At 39.8% G+C, this 7660-nt stretch overlaps 1 long non-coding RNA gene across 1 annotated transcript; it reads right to left on the bottom strand.

Moving 5' to 3' along the window:
- Nucleotides 1-1197: 1197 nt before the first annotated feature.
- Nucleotides 1198-5375, bottom strand: LOC112544017 (uncharacterized). Its single transcript, XR_012900713.1, has 3 exons — nt 5169-5375; nt 4872-4923; nt 1198-2378 (listed from the first exon to the last, which is right to left on the bottom strand). It is a non-coding gene; the product is annotated as an uncharacterized LOC112544017 (long non-coding RNA).
- Nucleotides 5376-7660: the final 2285 nt, after the last annotated feature.

Below are 7660 nucleotides of genomic sequence, written 5' to 3'. Positions count from 1 at the left end.
CCTTCTTTGTAGCCTTTTCTACTTCTGGGCTAATAGGTTAATTAGGCTTTTAGCTCTCTCCCATCCATCCCTCATCTATCAATTAGGCACAACTTTTCCCCTCAGGTTTACTCCAGGACAATTTAATGGGTGATCTAGCGATCAGAGTGTTAGTACAGATGTGCTGGTTGCCTTTCTGTCAAATGAATTAAAATATGTTAAAGCATATAGATTCCTTAAAGGATTTCTAGCCTGATTTTTTGAGTAAGCTCACAATCTTATTTGTTTTCCCTGTTCTCTCTTCTTATTGCTTGCTACAATTGTAGTTTTTATCTGCCTAATACCTAATGAACATTTCTTGGAGCTCAGACAATGTTTCTTTGTTTTTGGTTTGGTTCTGTAAAGTATCTAGTACGCTTTGGGGCTGCATAAAAATAATAATGAGAAGAAGCTAAAACTAGACTATGCTAGAAAATCTGCAAGTATAGACAGACATATGTTGGTTGGAACCTTTGTGAAACATGTTGATCTGAAAATCCTTTCTTACTCATATTTTCCTTAAATGCCCTAAAATTCATGTCCCAGCCCTGCTCATTAAAACCACTTCTCTCAACTTGTTCCAAAATCAAAAGCAGCAGCATTTGATTAAAAAGAGAAACATAAGATTTCAGCAATGTATAGACAAATAAACATACATAAACTAATAGAAATGTAAAATATCAGGTGTGCAGACTGTTTGTCCCAGATGCCCCTAGTGTTAGGAAACAGAATCTGACAACCATAACATAAGTCACAGGGTAGAAGCATTTGATCTACTGGGCCTGACTATTCCCCAAAAAAGTGTAAGTGAAATCAAGTCCCAGCAGAAATAAGGCTACTCTCTTCTTAACTTATACAGAAGAACTGTGTGCTTTTGCATTAGTACAAATGAAAGCAAAATAACTAGAGAGATTAATATTTAAGTATTTATGTTCACAATTGTTCAAGTTTTATTGTTGAAAATTACAACTTTCTATTTGAGGAAAATTACAACCTTCTGTCAATATAAAATGTAAGTGGACCCTCATTTTTGAATGGGTTTGTATTTATGTGCATACCCCTAATTGCAGAGATCCCACAAAAAGTATACACAACTTGTGGTTGTGCGTGTACTCACAATCCTATGTTGCATGTGCACTTTCCCTAGATTTAAATACCTTAGATCAGTGGAGGGCAATCTGTACCCTGCCCATCAGTGTAATATGCTTGAAGGCCATGAGACATTTTGCTAACATTGACCATCTTCAGGCAGTCCTGCCCTCCCCACACACAGCTGCCAATGGCCATGGTTCGCTGTTCCTGGACAATGGGAGCTGTGGGGACTGCAGGGACATGGTGGCCACTGGCCACCACTTCCCCCAGCTCCCATTGGCTGGGAACAGTGAACCACAGCCACTGAGAACTGTGGGAGGCCGTGCCTGGAGTTGGCCAATGTCAGCAAAATGTCTTACGGCCCAAAATCAGACTAACCTGAAGGATGCAGACTGCAGATTGCCCACCACCATGTTAAATGAACATATGCCAAAGTGTACAAACACATTATATGTTCATCTGTTTGAAAAGGTGGCCCACAATATATAGAGATTTATGTGTTCTAAGCATATATTGCCTGCAGCTATTACAATTGCTATATATACAAGTTTTAGGCTTTCTTGGTAGCTGAATGCTTTTGGAAAGCTGCATTTTCAAAGTAATGTTACTGTTAAGTTCTTTGGAGTACAGTTGCTATCTTCAGCCTGTTAATTGATCACTACAAAAATCTAACAGGGATGTCAGTATTTTTTTGCAGTGCACTTTAACACCCCCCTAAGGTGATGCTTTTGCTTCACTGTAAAATTCCTTGTTGCTTCATGAATGCTAATCAAGCAAGTCTTTGACAGTCAACAGATGTCTTGTGCCTGTCACATATTTCTTTCAGATAATTTGGATAATTAAAGTTTTCTTATCACATAGCTTACTTTATTTGATATCAAACACCTCAAAAGCTGGTTTTAGAAATAAAATCTGACATGAAGTGAAGAAAAACAGCATTGGTTAATTTTAATTGCCACTAAAATAGAGGGACTCCCGCCTCAATGGGAGATAAGACACTTAGAGCTGCAGAGGGTCAGGACTTTAATGGGATTTTTCTCAGTTTGTATAGTAGAGGAGAAAAAAAAACTTTCTTCACTATACTAAAGCCAGGCTAGACTTTTGTCTGGCTTTAGATGGATTTACAAAGGGGAAGGGAACTGCAAGAGGAATCTAGATCCTTTGAGAGACCCAGTAGTATGATTCTCAACCTGACTGCAGAGACACTAAAGCAATGCTGGTGGTGCTAATCTCCAAAGTCACCTTTTTTCTGCTCCATACACAGAGACCTGCAGCAAGAAAGGACACAGGATGAACATTTCAAAGATTGTGGAGCTGCTGTCCCAGCAGATAATTTCCCTAGATTCCCCAGGAGAAACTCAGGTCAGCTAGAATTTGTGGGTCTGGGACTTTGCTGCTGTACAGATCCTATGGCTTTCTTGAAGTCACAGTCATTCTGGTCTTCTCTATGGCAACTGATTCAGTTCAGCTTGACTTACACTAATTGTGCTCTGTCCTCTTTCTCATGTAGTTTATCTTTCCCTGAACTTTCTTCTACTAGTGTGACTGGCAAGGAGGACACTATGATGAGAACACTAAAGAGCCAAGGACAAAAGATTATACTGTCCTGGCTGGCAGGCCACTGGCAGGCTGCAGGACAGTATTCACTTAAAAGAAACATAAAAATGCTCTCCATTAGGCTCAGCAGGCAGACCAGTTTCTAACCTGACAGACTCATAGGTGTTTTGGCTGCAAATTACTGGAAGTAACGGTCTGACCATTACAAAGATGTCAGTTTTATCCCTTCAGTCACCAGGCTCTCAAGATCCAGAGTGCCTCTGTCAATGTAGAGCTAAAACCATTTAACCACGTGTAATGGGCACATGATAGTCACGAAAACCATTACTGTCCCCATGAAAATGCATTACAATAAGCCTGGATGACTCCAGTAGGCAGTCAGACAACAGCCATTGGCTCAAGTTGGAGTTTTGAAGTGTAAAAGGGTAATCTGCACACTATACTGCTAGCATTACCCCACCTCAGGACACACATATGAGGCAAACACATTGAACTGAATCAAGATATACATATGTCATCATGCCCTATGGGCCACAGCTGAGAATACCACATTCAGGACAAGATGCCTAAAAATGGGACAGATCCATCCCAAACTGGTGGTTATTCTTCCAGAGACATAGCAAGCCTGTAACAAAATTAAACCTCTGTCTTACTATGCTGGGGCTGTGTCTACAGTACAGGATTTTTATGGGATACCAGAGGTCTAGGGTATCTGCTGCATCTAGGGTACACGTCTGCTCTTCTGCTTTTTTTTTTTTTTTTTTTTTTTTTGCAGAAGGGCAGACACATTCTTTCCGAAGCCATCTTCCTCAAGGAAGAAGGGCTCTTCCGAAAGAAGAGGCTTTTCTGAAATTTGCCCAATGTAAATGGGCCAAATATCAGAAAAGCCTCTTCCAAAAAATTATTGGAAAAAGGTACACAAATTGTGGAGTGCAATTTGCATACCTTTTTCCAATAGATTATTGTAGTGTAGACATAGCCTGGGTGACAAGAAGTCAGAAATGCAATCTCCTTGGGTGTCCCAGTGGTTGTTTCACAATCCAGAAACTAGACTTTAAGATGAGTGGTTATTTAAAATCAATTTAATCGAACAATGGTTCTGTTAATCCCAAGAGATCAGATACACAGCCAGGTCAGTATTTAACTCAGATCTTATCCAATAATCATGCTGCTCCCAATCCTTTAGTATCTAATATCTAAAGTTTTATTTATAGGGAAAATAAGAGAGAGAGAGTTAAAATAATGAAAAAGGATCATCATTACAAAGTGTTTGGATCAAGTCTATAACAGTGATGGTAACTTCTAAAAAATTGGAAGGTGCTTGATCCATTGGTTGGAATGCTCCTATCTAGCTACAATTCTGTACTGTTATGTCCTTTTGCGACATAGAAGCATATCCATTTTACCTCTTGCCTTCTCTGATCTTTGGAGTATGGACTTAATTTAAAACCATGTCTTAGTTTGTGGAAAATTACTGGCACAAGATGGAATCCAGGATCTCATGAGCTAGTCGCATGCCTTTGCATACTTAAATGACTCATGGGAGCAGCTGTTACCCATCTTCTGGCTAAAGCATCCTGAAGAAGGCTCATTTGGCAGAAAAGAGCTTCTTCTGTGATTCTTTGTAAGAGTTAAGTGTTCCCTAAAAGGCCATCAACTCAAATAGTTCATTCACAATATGCTAGCCAGATGTGTGGTAACAATCACAAGGTAATTCACAGCCAAAGAAAGGACTACCACTAGTACATTGTCAATATTCATAACTTTAGATACAAAGAGGATATATGTATATAGATAGAATAATCATATTTGGTAGAATGTAACAAATACATGATAAATACATGACCTACTTTGGATAAGATTTGTTGCAAGTGTCTAAAAGAGGCAATATTAATTATATAAATAGTCATATTTCAATTATACAGTGTCACAACATACAGCTATGAAAATAACACCAATACAGCTGATCCTCAATGTTCTGTTGGCACTTGTTGAATATAATGCACAGTGTATCTGCCTAGTGAAAGATGAACTAAGAAAGATCCATCTTGCTTAACCTTGTCTTGCTTAGCCCTACACAGCCAGGCCTTTGTCAGCAATCAAAGTGCAAAACAGTGCAGAACTGCAGCTAGATATTTTACCCTCTACTGAGAATATCAGTTTAAAAACAACTGTACAATGCTATACAAAACAATTATACAAACCCATTAATGGCAGTGAAGGCATTTTCATCTTCCCCTGTGTTTTCTTCTCTGCCTTTTAAAAAAGCAAAACAAGAACATGTAAATACAAAAAGTTTGAAAATAGCTTAGCTTTTGGCTGTTTATATTGGCAATGTTCATATTACATTAATGAAGGTTTTTGCATTTAATTGACTATGTTTCAATGAACGTAGAGATTTATTGTTCTTCAAGGTAAATATTGACCTCAAGTTTGCTTTGGTCAATATTTACATAGAGGCCAATACATTTTGTTGATCTTTAAATAAAAGAAGTAGATACCTTGTTTTTCACAAGAAGGGCTTTCATATTATATATGGTTAAATATACAACTATTTAAAGTAATTACATTCTCAGATAAATTTAATAAATAATGAACCCCCTTTAAAACAGCTATGAGTCATTTTTCATTCAATTAAATGACAATAAACAATAGTTTTATCAAATATTTAGTGCCTCAGAGCTCTTTATCACTCTGATAAAATGAGAGAATTTTATCTTGGAACATAATCTTGAAGAATCTCAGTAGCTAATGTGATTCTGACCACAACAGACTGACAATGAAGACTAAGGTCAATCAGCTTGATCTACGCCCTAATTGGTCAACCTTGTGTCAGAAAAAAAGGGTTCAATAATGATTAGATCATAATTAGATTAATCATAATTGTAATCATGTTTGACAAGATTTGCCCTGGCCTACACTGACAGCAGCTATGGTCAATATAATGATTGCAAATCATGGAAACATGATTCTTTTTAATTCTATTTGATCATGGAATGATTTTGTAAAACAGACCAGCCCTCAGAGATTTCAGAATGTGACACAATTCAGAGTAGCACAAGGTTTATTGTCTGCAGAGAGAAAAGATTAAGTCCTGTTAAGTATTTTAATAACAATTATTAAAAATTTTGATTTATACAGCATTACAACAAGATGAAATTATAGAAGTTTTTATGGTGCAGTTACCTTTTTGCTCTTTGCAGCTTTTAAGTACATATATGTAAATAGAAGGCATATGGGTTTTTTTTTCCCGTAAGGAGGATGTGGGAGCAAAATTCCACAGTAATCTCTATGAGCCATTTCATTGGTCATAAATGAATAGGAGCTATAGAGCCTTCCTATTCAGGAGAGGTTAGATGAGTGCAGACCAATGTCATTTAGGACGAAGGGATGTTCTCTTCTCAGTCCTACATCAGTGTGTCAGTTACCCCATTATGATAACAGTTCCTATTATATTGGCATTGTGAAATGCAACTAAAATTGGGTCATTATGAAACACTGAACATTTCTATAGAACGTTATTTTTAGAAGTATGATTGTGTTTAAAGTATTTAACTGAGAAATGTGACTAACTCCTCTAGAGAATCATAAAATTGACTTCAATGAGCAAAGAAAAAAAGAATTGTGCAATATGGAACTAAGAGTGAATGACATAAAAGTTGTGATTCTCATTGCTGCAAGCTGTAAGGTAGAGTTTGCATGCTTGCAATTACAACATCTTACACCAAAGACTACATGACGTTTAATGGGATTTTTAAAGTTAAAAAAACCCTACCATTTCTTTCAGATTCCTACAACTGTTAAAAAGCCACACAAATCCAAAAAGATGCATACATCTCAGAAAAAATAAATTACAAAATAAAAACAAAAAACAAAACCCAAACTTCCCTCCCTCAGTGCTATCTTTAATGCTAAATGTAAGTAACATAACTGCACCAATTTGTTCAGAGCTATGTCTCATAATCTCTCATAATATAACATTTTCAGAACTGCTGAAGGGTAACACCGATATTTTGTCCATTCTTTTGTGGTAACTGGGCATGTCTACACTAGGAAATTATTTTGAAATAACTTAGTTTGAAATTATAACTCCCGAAATAACTATTTTGAAAATGCATGTCCACACTACAGAGAAGTCTCGAAACTATTCTGGGGCAGGCTCCCTTAATGTGGATACACTGCCTTGACTTAGAGCCCCAGGAACACTGAGGAGTACAGGCAGTTCCTGGGTTACGTACAAGATAGGGACTGTAGGTTTGTTCTTAAGTTGAATTTGTATGTAAGTCGGAACTGGCGTCCAGATTCAGCCGCTGCTGAAACTGAACAGCAGCTGACTACAGGAAGCCCGAGGCAGAGTTTCAACAGCGGCTGAATTTGGACGCCTGGGACAGAGCAGCTGGGGTGCTGCCGGGTAGGTCCCTGCAGTGCCGCACCTCAGCGCTACGGGGACCAACCCGGCAGCACCCCAGCTGCTCTACCCCAGGTGTCCCCAAGTCAGCCGCTGCTGAAACTGATCAGCGGCTGATTCCAGGAAGCCCGGGGCAGAGCAACTCTGCCTCGGGCTTCCTGTAGTCAGCTGCTGGTCAGTTTCAGCAGTGGCTGACTCGTGGACACCTGGGGCAGAGCAGCTGGGGTGCTGCCGAGTTGTTCCAGTAGCGCCGAGGAGCAGCGCTACGACACCAACCTGGCAGCGCCCCAGCTGCTCTACTCCAGGCATCGTCGGCGAGAAAAGCCTGGTCTGCTGGGGGGGGGGGGCGCACTAGCTGCGCCTCCCCCCCCAGCAAACCAGGGAGACGCGGGTGGCGGGATGAGGTGAGAAAAGCTCCTCTGGGGTGAGAAAAGCTGCTCTGCATCTCCCTGGTCTGCTGGGGGGGGGGGGGTTCCCCCCAGCAGACCAGGAAGACTGGGAGCAAAGCCTCGGAGGACGCCGGCCGCGGGACAGCCGCGGCTTTGCTCCGCATCTCCCTGGTCTGCTGGGGGGGTGGATCCCCCC

This window comes from Pelodiscus sinensis, chromosome 1, assembly GCF_049634645.1.
Source record: "Pelodiscus sinensis isolate JC-2024 chromosome 1, ASM4963464v1, whole genome shotgun sequence".
Classification (NCBI taxonomy): domain Eukaryota; kingdom Metazoa; phylum Chordata; order Testudines; family Trionychidae; genus Pelodiscus; species Pelodiscus sinensis.
Note: the sequence above shows the minus strand (reverse complement) of the source record. Positions and strands in the feature narration are given on the sequence as shown.